The sequence below is a fragment of the Erythrolamprus reginae genome, chromosome 3 (assembly GCF_031021105.1).
Source record: "Erythrolamprus reginae isolate rEryReg1 chromosome 3, rEryReg1.hap1, whole genome shotgun sequence".
Lineage (NCBI taxonomy): Eukaryota > Metazoa > Chordata > Lepidosauria > Squamata > Dipsadidae > Erythrolamprus > Erythrolamprus reginae.
In genome coordinates, this window is record NC_091952.1 from 217,612,460 (window position 1) to 217,628,560 (window position 16,101).

A 16,101-nucleotide genomic window follows, 5' to 3' on the forward strand; every position below is an offset into this window, starting at 1 on the left:
AAGCATAGACATCAGAGAGTTATTGTTAATGGCGAGTATTCTGAGCAGAGTCAGGTTACAAGCGGTGTGCCACAAGGGTCTGTTCTGGGTCCTATTCTTTTTAATATGTTTGTGAGTGACATAGGGGAAGGTTTGGTAGGGAAGGTTTGCCTATTTGCTGATGACTCTAAAGTGTGCAATAGGGTTGATATTCCTGGAGGGGTCTGTAATATGGTAAATGATTTAGCGTTACTAGATAAATGGTCAAAGCAATGGAAACTGCAGTTTAATGTTTCCAAATGTAAAATAATGCACTTGGGGAAAAGGAATCCTAAATCTGAGTATTGCATTGGCAGTTCTGTGTTAGCAAAAACTTCAGAAGAGAAGGATTTAGGGGTAGTGATTTCTGACAGTCTCAAAATGGGTGAACAGTGTGGTCGGGCGGTAGGAAAGGCAAGTAGGATGCTTGGCTGCATAGCTAGGGGTATAACAAGCAGGAAGAGGGAGATTGTGATCCCCTTATATAGAGCGCTGGTGAGACCACATTTGGAGTACTGTGTTCAGTTCTGGAGACCTCACCTACAAAAAGATATTGACAAAATTGAACGGGTCCAAAGACGGGCTACAAGAATGGTGGAAGGTCTTAAGTATAAAACGTATCAGGAAAGACTGAATGAACTCAATCTGTATAGTCTGGAAGACAGAAGGAAAAGGGGGGACATGATCGAAACATTTAAATATGTTAAAGGGTTAAATAGGGTTCAGGAGGGAAGTGTTTTTAACAGGAAAGTGAACACAAGAACAAGGGGACACAATCTGAAGTTAGTTGGGGGAAAGATCAAAGGCAACATGAGAAAATATTATTTTACTGAAAGAGTAGTAGATCCTTGGAACAAACTTCCAGCAGACGTGGTTGGGAAATCCACAGTAACTGAATTTAAACATGCCTGGGATAAACATATATCCATCCTAAGATAAAATACAGGAAATAGTAAAAGGGCAGACTAGATGGACCAAGAGGTCTTTTTCTGCCGTCAGTCTTCTATGTTTCTATGTTTCTATGTTTCTAACCAACATACGAACAACCAACTTGATATGGGCTCAAATATAGACCATACACATTACTCGATTTATAATCACCTAGATAGATAAAGCATATAACAACAAATGCCAAAACAAAGAAGGAACATTTCACTGGATATAACGGTCATATAAAAAGAAATAGATTTTAAAATTCCAACAATTAACTTAAAAAATTGAAGCCACATATAGGCATAAATCTAGAAAGTATGATTGAAAAATAGTTTATTAAGATACCTAGTACTATATTGAAAAAGAGATATTTTGTCTATGATATCACACAGGATGACTAAAATTATATATATTGTATATATATTAGAATGTAACCTCTTGTTTATTAGTTGCTTATTTGTAAATAATAGGGATCACTGTCTGTTTCCTCTAATTTTCAAACGTTTAGGACAGCTATATTTTAGAAAGGCACATACCGTATTTGACCCAAACTAGATCTGACTCATCTCAATCCTGGTTCACCTGAAAGTAAAGCATGAATACTTAACCTGCTTTTAACCTGAATGCAGAGTAATCCCATTTGAGCTTTTTATAAGTCCCTCACATTCATGCAATGTTTGAAGTATTTCACAATATATTGGTTAGCTAGTTTTACTGGTGACTAGTTAATTTACTCTGAAGACCCAATTATTCACACTGAAGTGATTTCAATTAGATTGCAACATCTTCATCAATTGTACTTGTATTAAAAGCTGGAGGAATGTGTCTTTGATCTGCCTGCTTGGATTCTATGGGCTACCATATTTCATCAGAAAGTATTCAGATGGTCCTGCCAAAGCAGAATCTATTTTATCTTGGCATCTGGCCCCTTGGATTTTCAGGGACATTTGCCACTCCTGATTTTGTTCATTGTAAAACCGGAGTTTTACAATTCTAGGAAAGTAGCCTGATTTAAAAGGATTTAAGTGCACAAAGAGCTTTCTCTTACTCAGACTTTTATTTCCCAATACAGTGGTACCTCTACTTATGAACTTAATTCATTCCATGATCAGGTTCTTAAGTAGAAAAGTTTGCAAGAAGAAGCAATTTTTCCCATAGGAATCAATGTAAAAGCAAATAATGTGTGAGATTGGGGAAACCACAGGGAGGGGGAAGGCCCTGTTTCCTCCCAGGAGATTCCTAGAGAGGCCCGACAGAAGTTTCTCCCCGCTTTTTCTGGCCCTGTTTCCTCCCAGGAGATTCCTAAAGAGGCCTCACGGCGACTTCTCCCTGCCTTTTCCAGTTACAGTTTCGAAGGTTCGGGTTTGTAAGTGGAAAATGGTTCTTCAGAAGAGGCAAAAAAATCGTTAATACCCGGTTCTTATCTAGAAATGTTCGTAAGTAGAGGCATTTGTAGGTAGAGGTACCACTGTACTCTCTCAACCTTCTTGATCCTACTCGTTGATTTGACTTCACTCTATATATATCATACAACTAACTAATTAATTTATGAAACTCGGAAGGCAGAACTATTCTTTAGCAGATGAAGCAATTTCATACCTATAGGGGTGCATAAGACAAGGGTCTATGTATGGCCTCCAAGCAATCTCCCCCAATTCAACCTTGGGGAAATGCCCAAAATAATTATTTGTACCGGTATATTTCTTATTCCCTAAAGGAGGATGTCTCATAGTTTTGTCATGACAGCTAGTCATCTGAATACTTTAGATTATTTAAAATTATCCACTTCCCATAATCTCTCCATATTTGAGTAGATATTAAGATCTAATTTTCTCCTCGTCACACCTGTTGTACTAAGCATTATCTTCCCTTTCTTCACGAACCACGGAACAAACTTTTCTTGAGTTTTATTTTGTAGCACTGCCCAAATGATAATACCTCTCTCAATGACTCAGTTTATTTCCTGTCATGGTTTCCTTTGCACTTCTGAGAAAGCTCAACTGCTACCTTTGAGCAAAGCTTTAATTGCTATGTAAACTATTAGAAAGAAAACTGGCCTTTTGCCTATGATTGAATTCACTTATAGTAACTGAATTTATTTTTCCACTTGCATGTCACATTTGAGGCCTCAGATGACTACCATCTCTCTTGTCATTTTCTCTAGTAACTTTAACAACACAGAAACTCCTGAAGGAACAATAGATTTTAACTTCCTACAAATAAAATGCTCACCACAAAGGCCACCTACACTACTAATGGAGATCACGTATGCCTTTCCACAATTCTTTCAATCTAGATAACCATCCAAAATGCTGGCTTCCAGGTTTATTACACTGTTATTTGTAACTGTACTGGTTAATTTAGTCATATTTCATCCAAGGTTTCCAGCTATAATGAAGCTAGAAAAATGCTAGAACCCCCCCCCCCCCCAATTCTCACCATCACTTTATATAGGAGAAGAGTAACACTAGTGTTTTAATGATAAGATTCAGCCTTCGTGTAGGCATTGAGCAAGCTACTACATACGTATCTGGGGAAGGAGGCAAGTGGTGAAATCACTCAAATGCTTTGAGTTAAAATACTTTTGTCAGATGTCAGGATGAAGTACATATTAGCTGTGCTTGAATGATGAAGCAATCATCCATGTTGTCATTTTGACATCATTGTGGTTTTTATGGATATCATTGGCTTCCTAAGCAAATCACATTCCATATTTCAAGATTCCTTAAAATTTAAGATTTGTCCAGCTACACCAAAACATACCTCAATCATTACCATTTCCCCTCTTTTCTAGTGTTTCTTTTTTACCACCTTCTTATTAGATACTAACACAGCATCAAGCAGGGTGGGCTGCTACCGATACGCCTCGGAGGTCCGTTCCGGTAGCAGCCCGTGGATTGCGCAATTTGCAATTCAGTAATTAAATAGTTAACTGTGTGTTTTATTAAGGTCCTCCCATTATGATGTAAAATCCTGACACGTCATTATATGCATCACATCCGTCCTCCTCATATTCTCCATTTATATTGTTAGTTCTTTGTTAGCAGCCATCATGTGAAGATGTATAATAATCAATTATATTTCTGCACTGGTCCATCGTGCAGCCCAAAAATTCAAAATAAAGATGGTGCTGCCCGAGGGACCAGTGAAGACCGACCTGGTGCCATTGCGTAACACCATCTTTATTTTGAATTTTTTACTTTACTTTGTTTCCTGTGCATGTGCAGAAGGAAAATCTTGTGAGGAGACGTGTGCGCAAGAAATATTTTGGCTATTTTTTGCTTCCGCGCTTGTGCGGAAGTAAAAATTCATCAAAGTCTCACTCTCGTATCCCCTCTTGAGATTTCAGCACTTTTTTGCTTCCTGTGCATGTACAGGGGACGCGCACGAGCATAGCAAACGTGCGCATGCCAGATTGGTCAAGATGTGTGAGCAGCTTGCCCCTGGCATCAAGGCTGCCCGGACAGGGGGGGAAGGGGTGGCAGCGAAAATGGAGCTCCATTTTCCACCCCAGAGCATCCAATTTGACTAAAAGATGTTGAAAGAAAATGCAGGGCATCCTGCATAAGCCACGCCCACAGTGTGGTAGTAAAAATTTTGGTAGCCCTTCACTGCATCAAGGTATGCTGTGCTGTGGTGGAACGGTAATTAGAATGCAGTACTGCAGACGAATTCTGCTGATTGCCAGCTTCCAGCAGTTCGGCAGTTCAATACTCATCGGCTCAAGATTGACTCAGCCTTCCATCCTTCTGAGATCAGTAAAATGAGGAGCCCGAACTATTGGGGGCAATATGCTGACTCTGTAAATCCCTTAGAGAGGGCTGTAAAGCATTGTGGAGTGGTATATAATTGTAAATGCTATTTATTTATTATTTATTTATTAATTGTATTTATATGCCACCCCTCTCCGAGGACTCAAAGATTATTGCTATTCCTCATTGTTAGTTGACTATAAACTATCATCCTGCAAGGTGGCACCAAGTTGAACATGGACTAACCGTGAACCTCAGTAAAAAAACTGGTCTGTCAATTTCTACCTGTAGGAGAAGGAATGGCAGAATCTGGGCAGAGTGAAAAGAGGGATCAGTCTAGAATCCCTACATAACCACATGTGATAGTGTAAGAAGATAAGGACAAGTGCGAAATCTAATCAAGGATTCTGTTCTTACAGTGGCCTTTAATAGTGACTCATAGGAAGCCCACAAGCAGAACATGATGGTAAAAGTGCTTCTTCACAATAATCAACTTTCAGAGGCAAATTGTCTTTGATGCTGGAAGCAACAAATAGCCATCGTTACAGCAATGGGTTGCTCCCAGTTCAACCCAGTTCTGCAAAACAGTAGCAGTGGTGGCAGGAGGCTCCATCCATCCATCCGGGATGAATGAACCAGTAGTGACGGGATTTAGAACCGACTAGTGCATCATAACTAGTAGCTGATAAAAGATTGCTCCCCACCCCATTAATTTCTCTTGGTTGGTAACTATCAAAGGCATTCAAACTGTTGTCCACAGGAAGCACATGGACAAAACAAGTACGCAACTGTAGTCTCCAAGGAACTTGTGTTTTTAATTTTACAGCCTGTAAAAATAAAACATTAATTTTATTAATAAAAAATAGCACTTGGACTGCATAGTTGTGTGCTTGCATTTCTTTTTATAAAAGCGGGTCAATAATCCAGGGTTTATGAAATATTCTCCTTTCTAAAATATTTATCTGTAAGGCAATTAACTTGTATTCTTGAGCAAAAAATTCTCAGAGGCTTGACCTCTTTGGCTAACGAATGTGGTTCATTAAATTCCCATATTTATGACTAAGAGTTATAACTCTACGATCAAATTCCACTCAATTTCCTCTGACTATCTTATTAGAACCTAAAATGACAAAAGAAGTTTCTTGACTATAAAGGAAGAGCAGGGGTGAAATGTTCCCGGTTCGGACTGGTTTGGAAGTACCTCTAGCGACGGCCACCGGTAGTTCACTGAACTGCCAGCGATGGCTGGCTGTCTACGCCTCTAAACTGGCACCTGGTTGCCACTCGCTCGCCCTGTAAGTCAATGTCCTGGGACTGCACATGCAGTAGGACGCTAGTCCACACTGGAAGAAAGGCTGCAGGAGATGCGGTGCGCATACACACATCTTTGCTATGGATGGCAAGGGCTCCCTGGCACCCCTGAAAGTGCTAGGAGGGGCTGCTCTTTCCACTGGAGCTTTGAGGATGGGAAAGAAAGAAAGAAAGAAAGAAAAAGAAAGAAAGAAAGAAAGAAAGAGAGAGAGAGAGAAAGAGAGAAAGAAAGAAAGAAAAACTTATGACCACAATTGAGCCCAAAATTTTGGTTGGTAAGCAAGAGTGTTGTTAAGTAAGTTTCACCACATTTTACACATTTCAAGTTTCAAGTTTTATTGGATTTATATGCCGCCCCTCTCCGAAAACTCGGGGCGGCTAACAACAATCATAAACAATATACAATAAAATCCAATATTAAAAGCAAATTAAAACCCCTTAATATATAAAAACCAAACATACATACAAGCATACCATGTATACAGTTGGCCACACCCCCTTTTCACCTGACCACCAAGCACGCTCAGCCAGTCACTTGACCACCAAGCATGCCCAATGAGTCACATGACCAACAAGCCCATCTGAAGCCAAGCCCATCTGATCTCCAAGCCACACCCACAAAATAGCCCATGCCCACAAACCAGTAGGGAAAATTTTTAGATTTCACCACTGGGGAAGAGCCCTGCTTGTGATAAAAGGTTATTAAAATCATTTTCAAATATATTTTCAGGAATGTAGAGTTAGAAGGAAGGAAGGAAGATAACAGGAAGTATCTCTTTCCAAGTAAAAAGCCAGATGTCATTTGTTTATTGACCGAAATATGGGAACTTGGACCACAAAGCATGAAGATGAAACTCCATAAGAAAAACAAACATGTTAATTTAAAATACCAGTAACTAGATAGCAATTACTGTAAGAGCACTTGTGGAATGAGGTCTCTCTTTGGAAAGGAATAGAAAAATAAGGGAATACAGAGAAAACAAATTAAAAAAGGAGATACCAAAATATATACACAAATGTCCCTTGATAAATTAATAACGCTTGACTTCCTTCCCAATTCCCCCCCCCCCCTCACAATACTATTTATGCTACTAATGATTTATCACTCTCAAATATACATTACATTTACTCCAAAGTTTTCCATTATTAAATGCTGACTCTTTCTACCTCTTTTCTCAAATGCTTCATTTGATTTCTGGCTTACTATTAAAAGCATTTTGCAATATTCAGGAACCAACGTTTGTGTGAAAGCCACTACACTTTATTGATGTTGAGAATTAGGAAGTCCTGATCCTAGATGTAGTTTTATTATCATGAAGGTTTTTTAAAAAGATAACTTGTATTCTCATTGCAATGATCAGAAATTCTACAAGATGTACATTTCAATAGCCATACTGGTATATGTTCAAGTTCATTTCTTTTTGCTGTTGTTGTTTGATATGATTAATATCAAATACTATTTTAAAAACTTGTTAATTGGATTGTTCTTTTTAATTGTTGTAAGATACCCAGAGCCACTTAGATGAGATGAGCAACCATATAAACCAGATGATCCTACTTTTCTGCTCATAGAACACTCAAACCTGCTATCATAAAATGAAATAAGAAAACAAAATAGTTTTTAAAGCTTCAGGCAGTCCTTGACTTATGAGCACAATTGGGATGGAAGTCTAGATCAGTGTTTCCCAACCTTGGCAACTTGAAGATATTTGGACTTCAACTCCCAGAAAGCCCCAGCCAGCATTTGCTGGCTGGGGAATTCTGGGAGTTGAAGTCCAAATATCTTCAAGTTGCCAAGGTTGGGAAACACTGGTCTAGATGATGCAGTCATAAATCATGGAACCTGATAAGTTGAGTTATGAACTGGGAGAGCCATGTTAACAAGGTTAGCCAATGAATAGGCAATGGGAGCTAACCACTTCTGAGTCTGTGCAGAGAATTGAAACTGAAAGCTTAACCTTAAAGCTGGATGTGGGACAGTCCAATCTGCTCTCTGTTTACTCTGAACTGGGAGCTGTTTGTGTTTTACTTTTAACTATTGCTACATTGAAGAAGAACTCTGCAAATGGTATTGTAAATACTGCTGGTACTATGTTTATAAAGAAATTAATGAATTCAGCTGAATCAGTCATTTGTGTGTGCTTCTGGAAATTGATTTTTCTGCAGTAAACTTTAATAGAACCCATGTGAATGGACTGATTTTTTTGACATTTTTCATGGCAGTTATTAAGCATATCACAATTGTTAAGGGAATAATATGTTTAAACCAGTAGAGGGCCACCAAAATTTTGACTACCACACTGTAGGGGTGGCTTATACAGGACGCCCTGCATTTTCTTTCAATATCTTTCAGTGCAAATTGGGTGCTCTGGGGCGCAGCTCCATTTTGGCTAGCCCCCCTGTGTTCCCCCCACCCCCTGTCTGGGCAGTATCCTACCTCTAGTTTAAACAAACCCAATCTTCAAAATGAATTCATTCCATGGCAAATAACAGCCCTATGGCTATATGACTGCTGCAAGGAGTCATAAGTGTGAGCCGGTTGCCAACCAACCGAAGTGTGAGCATGTAACCATGAGGGAGAAGCAACATTTTGCCATAGCTGGAAGTGAAAGTTGTTATGTTCCTGCATAGCAACTTGCCCGGTAGGGTTTGCCTAGTGACATTTTCTATTGGAGGGGTTTATTAGAAGCCCTTATTGGTTGTTGTCACCTAGTTTAGTTACAGTTTCAGCGGGAAAAGTTAATCCAGTTGATTGGTTGTTTCCTCAGCCAGCCGGGCCTATTTAAGGTCCTATAGAAAAACTACTGTAACCTGTTATTGTCTGATCCGCCGTTCCTGTATGTTCCTCAATAAAGTCCTCTTCAGATTACGGGGGTCTTCCGACTTTTCAAAAGTCATAAAGGACCCATTCTAAGACCATTGTAACTCCAAACAATCATAAAATGACCAGTTATATGTCATGAACTACTTGCATTAGTTTACCTTAATAAACCAGGTTCAAGCTACTCCACCAAGTATCACAAAGAAATATCAGAATTGGAAGCTAATTTATTTAAAGTAAAATAATATTCTTTTAAACACTTATTTTAAAAACCGGGCTTTTTCATCGCTGACTGCCTGGGGTGCAATAATCATTGCTTAATAATGAGACGGTGATACAATTAGTCACAAACCTTCATCACATACCTCCTGAATGAGCTATATTTGGATGCCATTTCATTTTTTGCTTGCTCATTTTAACCTTTTGAAGTATTCAAAACCATGAACCAATTACAGCAAGAGCTAACGTAAGAACAACGATGATCAATTGAATGATTTACTTCATTGGATCTCCTATCAGGGTTAAAATGACTCAAAATGATGCCATGGTTAGATAAAAAAAAGTGAGATTTCCTTGGCTGCCTTGAGCCTTTGCGATTACATCTTTAACACATCAATAACTTACCCTCCGGGTTATTGAGGCTTGTAGGGGCATGACTAATCGGCAGATGAAAGTGTCTTTCTGGGGATTAGCTCTAATGAAAAGAAAAAGGATAGTTATTTTGTTTGGTTGAAATCTTCCATAAATCAGAGCAAATACTGACAAAGCAGGTTCATACAGGAAGAATGAAGCTTTTGTAGGTGAAATTAAGGGAAAGGAAAGTTTTATATAAATCACAGGCATTTGTGAGAGAGCCTATGGGAACAAAACCATTTAATGTCAGGTGTTAAAAAAGGATGTTTGGTTATTCTTAAAGCATTCCCTTTCTAAATAATAAAACATAGATAAATGGGGCATCATTATTGCCCTCTGCTTCTCTCCCCCTCCCTGCCACCCAGATTTTGCAGTAGACAATGATAGCCACCATGTGCTGCACAGGATTGCAAGCTGGTGGTATTGATGGCGTTGTTAAGATTTAGAGACTGCCCAACTCCAGAATTGTGGCTTACACTTTAAAAACTGAAATACATTAGAGAGACAATCCATATACCATACATTAAATAAAACCCAGCATGGACAGAGTTCCACAAACACCAAGCACCAATGTCTGACAGGACAGTCATATTTTTAAATCTACCCCAAAAACTTCTGGGACATAATTAGCATGGAAGCTGCATGGATTTTTCAGGGGTTATCATTTCAAATAACAAAAGAATCACAAAGAAGGTCTCCTTCCCAATCCCAACTCCCATTGTTTGATTGAAAGGATTCAAAGCAAATTGACTCAGCCTGATCTTACCAAGACAGAAAATACAGGAGATAGGTTACCCCTCAACTATCTAGCACTATGCCATGAAGAACTTTCTAGTAATAACCAATACTTGAATAGTACCTGGAGGTTCACCAGTAACAAACGTAGTTCATGGACAGAAGTATCATATGGGCATACTGCCTACAATACTGCATTCTGGACTAATTTTAGCCTCTAAACGATTTTCAAGAGCAGGTCCGTATAGAACACTGCAATAATTCAAAAATGACTCCCAGCGACTGGTTAGGTCCCACAGAGTCGGCCTTCTCCAGATGCCGTCAACTAGACAATGTCGCTTGGCAGGGCCTGGGGAAGATCCTTCTCTGAGGGCTCCGGCCCTCTGGAATCAGCTCCACCTGGAGATTTGCACTGCTCCCACCCTTCTCGTCTTCCGTAAGAATTTTAAGACTCATTTATGCCACTAGGCTTGGGATGATTAGACCTTAGCTCCCTGACCGATGAATGTTATTTATGGTTGTTGTTTGAATGGGTATGATTGATTTTTAATATAATTAATTGGATTTAGCTTACTGTATTTTATGGTTTCTTTTTATGTTTTTATTTATTTTATTTTATTCATTTATTTGTCAAACAATTATAGTGTGATAATTTGTACATATAAAACATTAGATAAGTAATGATAAAAAGTAGACAATAGAACAGGGACAGTAGGCACAATGCTGCGCTTATGCACGCCCCTTACAGACCTCTTAGAAAGGAGGAGAGATCAATTGTAGATAGTCTAAGGTTAAAGGTTTTGGGGTTAGGAGTAGAAACCACAGAATCAGGTAGTGCATTCCAGGCATTGATTACTCTGTTGCTGAAGTCGTATTTTTTGCAGTCAAGTTTGGAGCGGTTGACATTTAGTTTAAATCGATTTCATGCTCGTGTGTTGTTGCAGTTGAAGGTGAAGTAGTCATTAACAGGTAGAACATTTTGGTATATGATTTTATGAACTATAATTAAGTTTAATTATGAACTATAATTAATGTTGTAAGCCACCCCGAGTCCTCAGAGAAAGGCGGCATATAAATCCATTAATTAATTAATTAATTAAATTCAGATGTGAGATAACTAAGGCATAAGTGACTATCTAAGGGGTTTCACAATTCAGGAATAGGTAAACAGTTCAGGAATAGGCACAATTGGCATGCCAACCAAAGCAGTGCAAAGGCCCACTTGGCCACAACTATTGTTTGCTCTTTAACTAGAAGTTACAAGTCCAATATTCCAAACATCTAAATCTGTTTAGCTTCTAAGCTTAAAGAAATTCAGCCAGGGAATCTCACTTCCTAAGATTCCCGATAAGAGTTATAAAATTGCTCCTGGTATATATTTTTGTTTTAAATTATGGCTGACTAATTTCATATGTTACTCCTTTACCAATCATATGGTATTAAATATTGATCAATATTGTTCAGGCATTTATTATTATTATTATTGTTAATGTTTTTGTTGCACAGGAACAGCTTGATTTCATAGCTTAGATATTTAAAGAATAAATTGACCCATAGTCCTACAATTCCTAGAACCGATGGTGTATGACTGATATGCTTTTTTTCAAAATGCCCGCATGCTAAATGTTGATTTGCTTTTGGATGTTTTTGAAAAATTAATTTAAAGTCATCAACTATGCATACCATAAATGGTCATACTTCTTCAAAAGAATATTTTAAGATGGAAAAAAACAAGAAGAGACAATCAAAATAATCAGGAGTTATAATGAAAAAAATATACAAAATCTGAAGGTTTGCTTAGAATAGACAAGAGGCTGACAGGAGGTAGAAAGAGTTTTTTTAAAAAAAATCTTCTCCAGCAACGCTATACAGTGTTCCCTCGATTTTCGCGGGGGATGCGTTCCGAGACTGCCCGCGAAAGTCGAATTTCCACGAAGTAGAGATGCGGAAGTAAATACACTATTTTTGGCTATGAACAGTATCACAAGCCATCCCTTAACACTTTAAACCCCTAAACTGTAATTTCTCATTCCCTTAGCAACCATTTAGATTATTACTCACCATGTTTATTTATTAAAGTTTATTTAAAAAAAATATTTATTAAAGGTGGATGAAAGTTTGGCGATGACGTATGACGTCATCAGGTAGGAAAAACTGTGGTATAGGGGAAAAAACTGCAAAGTATTTTTTAATTAATATTTTTGAAAAACCGTGGTATAGTTGTTTCGCGAAGTTTGAACCCGCGAAAATCGAGGGACCACTGTACACACATTGGAGTAAAATGCAGGGAGATTAGGATGTGAGTAATTCAGGTAGCTTTAAAAGTGAATCAAGCAAATTATTAGGAAAAAAGGTTACATTGCACCTTGTTTTGATTGGTTATGTTCTGATCAGTAGTGGGTTCTAAATCCCATTCCTACTGGTTCGTGCATGTGAAAGCATGTGTGTGCAATGCTTCTGTGCATGCGCAGAAGCGTTCCGGGTGGGTGGGCAGAGCTTTTCTCCTCTGCTGCTGCCGCTATCAGTTTGCCGAATGGGGTTGAACCAGGAGCAACTCATCGCTGGTTTTGATTCACAGGCAGCATACATTAAAAATCAGCTACATCAGGGAGGAGAGGAGTTTTTATTTTATTTTATTTATTTATTTATTTATTTATTTATTCATTCATTCAGTTAGTTAGTCCAATACACAATAATATACAATGAAGGTTATAGAGGATATACTAGAGAAGAAATACGAGATATAGGAGGGATTATAGGACAGGGGATGGAAGGCACTCTAGTGCGCTTATGTACACCCCTTACTGACCTCTTAGGAATCTGGAGAGGTCAACCGTGGATAGTCTAAAGGTAAAATGTCGGGGGTTAGGGGATGATACTACGGAGTCCGGTAATGAGTTCCACGCTTCAACAACCCGATTATTAAGTCATATTTTTTACAGTCAAGTTTGGAGCGGCTAACGTTAAGCTTGTATCTATTGTGTGCTCTTGTGTTGTTGTGGTTGAAGCTGAAGTAGTCTTTGACAGGCAGGACATTGCAACATATGATCTTGTGGGCAATACTTAGATCATGTTTAAGGCGTTGTAGTTCTAAGCTTTCAAGACCCAGGACTGTAAGTCTAGTTTCGTAAGGTATTCTGTTATGAGTGGAGGAATGAAGGGCTCTTCTTGTGAAGTATCTTTGAGTTTGTATCCCTTTGTCCTATTTTAGACATCCTTAGAAGAAAGAAATGACCATTCTGGGATGCAGAATGCTGGACCAAATCATTCACTAAAGCACTGATCATTATTATTTTTTAAAAAACAAGGAATGTTTTTCTGTCTATAAGGAAACAAAAGTTTCTATACTGTTTTTGTATCTGTGAGAAACACTAGTGATTGCCTATTGTTCTGTCTGGGTCCCCCCAGACGCCAACACCAACCAAAAAGAGTATCCAGACACACTGGTAAAAAGCAAAGGCAGTTTATATAATTGAAAGCAAACACAGGTAACAAAAAATGTTCCTACAGACAGGAACACTATGAAGCTTCACAGAGGTTTCATGAAGGCCAGGCAATAAAACAGGGTTCTTGCTGGCAAAAACAATGCTTGAGATAATCAAACCCACGCCTCCCCCAAGTCTTCCAGACTTCTAGGCCACAAGCCAAGATCAGAGACGCCAAGAATCGAAGCAAGGTCACAGGACTCCCAGTTGATAACTCTCCACAAGACTGTAAGGGCGGGCCTGCCTTTTCAACCCTGCTGAGGAGAACCACACCCAAACCCAGCTGTTGCCAATTCAGGGATGGAAAATACCTTTCTAATTGGCCCCGTCTTTGAGCTGCACATCACTGCCTCATGTCTATTATAGCCTGTGCATCTTCATCCAATGAATCCAGGCTACTAGCTGGGGAGAGGCCCCCCCCGGGGGTCTCAGGGTGCTCTCCCTCCTCCTCTTCCTGACGTTCCTCTTCCCTGTCTGCCTGGTCCTCCCCCTCCTGTTCACTGTCCTCCTCCGCTGGGCATGGATCCGGCAGAGCTCCAGCCGGTCCCTGACGAGCCTCAGGCTGAATCACAACATCTATTAACGAAAATGATCAAATACTCTTGTTCTCTCCATTCTTTAGTGTTTCTATTCAGGGACTTTAAATATCAAGATGGCTACTTCACTCACAAAATCGCCATCGTAATTTTTTAATCCACCCACAGATGTCTCTAATTTTCATGAATCTCAAATGATAGTGAAGTTAATTTTTCTTGTAACTGGCTCAAAGATGTATCTTATGCCAAATCAGTTTCCAAGGGTGTATTGTGAAAACATTTTGGTTAATTATACAGAGCTGCTAACAATCAAAGGACTTTGTTTTAATGTGTCCATGCTTTTCTTAATATTAACATATTGTCATGTATAAAATATTTGATGAAAAAGATGAGCTAGCTGTTTTAAAACCAGCTCTGTCCATGTGGTATGCATAACTATGAATTCTTAATAGAGCATAACACAAGTCACAAATAAACAATTACAACAGTTTTAACAAAGCCGCCAAAAGAAATGATAATATTATATATTCTTAACACCTTCTCCATTTAAAAATCTGCTTTTTCAAGTTTATGCTTTGGTTTTAAATTACTTGAGTTTAACATTCTGAGTCAGTAAAGAAAAAAAGCTACAACAAAGAGGATTTCTAGAGATGCACTGCCATAGCAAAGGCTCCAGTCCTGTGGGAGAAATGCATATTCAACATCCTGTCAGTGTACTTCGCCATTGACTTTCTGGTTGCTAAGGAACAGCCTTGGGCAAGCTGTTGCCCTTCTGTCCCAAGGGTGGGATTCCCAGACTTGTTCAGCTGACCACTATAAGAAATGGAAGGTTAGACAACATCCATCTTCAAGTAGAGTTTTTGTATCCAATTTGTGGGTCCATGGATAGTGTTCTCACTAAGATCTTGGTTTCTAAAGAACTTGGCTTTCTTGTTTCGTTCTCTAAGTAAGAAGTATTGCCTTGTCAGGCAACATTTACCCCACTTGCCAAGATCTGTATTTCTCCTGGTCATCTAACTCTGGAGCAGAAGAAATTCATGCATATGTGCTCTATCCAGTTAGTGACATCTAAGCAAAGCATCATGTACCTCTTTAGTTTAGGTTCAGTACAATATATTTGTGTGTGTGTACAAAATATTATAATAATCAGCATGAGACATTTCCTAATACTATCTTTAGGATAAATCGATAGTGATGAATGAGAAATGTCATGTTTTATAATTTAGTATATATATATATATACTGTATAAATGATCCAAGTCTTCATGAACTGATTGAAGAGATGAAGAACCCTTATATCTACTCTACTCACTGCAAAGGATTAAACACAGATAAGCTTTGGGATAATACAATACTCTTTGAGAAGACGGGAAAAAAATAGGCATTGATGAATTCCATTTTCTTATTATTGCTATCCTAGGAAGAAGTTTATGACTTCCTTTTCTCTCCTTTTACATAGTCTTACATAGCCAGGAAGTCCATTTTGTTGCGTTTGTTCCTTAAGTGCTTTAGCCCAAGTTACTTTTTACCAATTTACTTATTTGTGCAATTCCTTGGTGATCATGCCTATTTCGCATATCCTATACATGTTCCCTTTAATTCTTGGTTCATTCAAAATAGGAAAGAAGGAAGGAAGGAAGGAAGGAAGGAAGGAAGGAAGGAAGGAAGGAAGGAAGGAAGGAAGGAATTCGCCCATACTGGTGATGGAAATTTGACATCACTTGCTGAACCGGTAGTAATGGCCAGCTTGCCACTCAAAACTGGTCCTCCGGTCACCGCTCCTTGAAAGCAGCTGGTAAAGAACCTTCTGTGCTCGCTTCATTTGCACGTGGAAAACACGCACTTCTGACAATGATGTGAACTAGTAGAGAAGGTAA

The 16,101-nt window shown here is 38.7% G+C and overlaps 1 long non-coding RNA gene across 1 annotated transcript in view; it reads right to left on the reverse strand.

The window, feature by feature from the left end:
- The window catches only part of LOC139165048 (uncharacterized), a 213,169-nt gene that overhangs the window by 45,793 nt on the left and 151,275 nt on the right, over positions 1–16,101 (reverse strand). The window contains exon 5 of the long non-coding RNA XR_011558734.1: positions 9,460–9,529. This is a non-coding gene — a long non-coding RNA (uncharacterized lncRNA). The remainder of the gene's footprint in view (positions 1–9,459; positions 9,530–16,101) is intronic.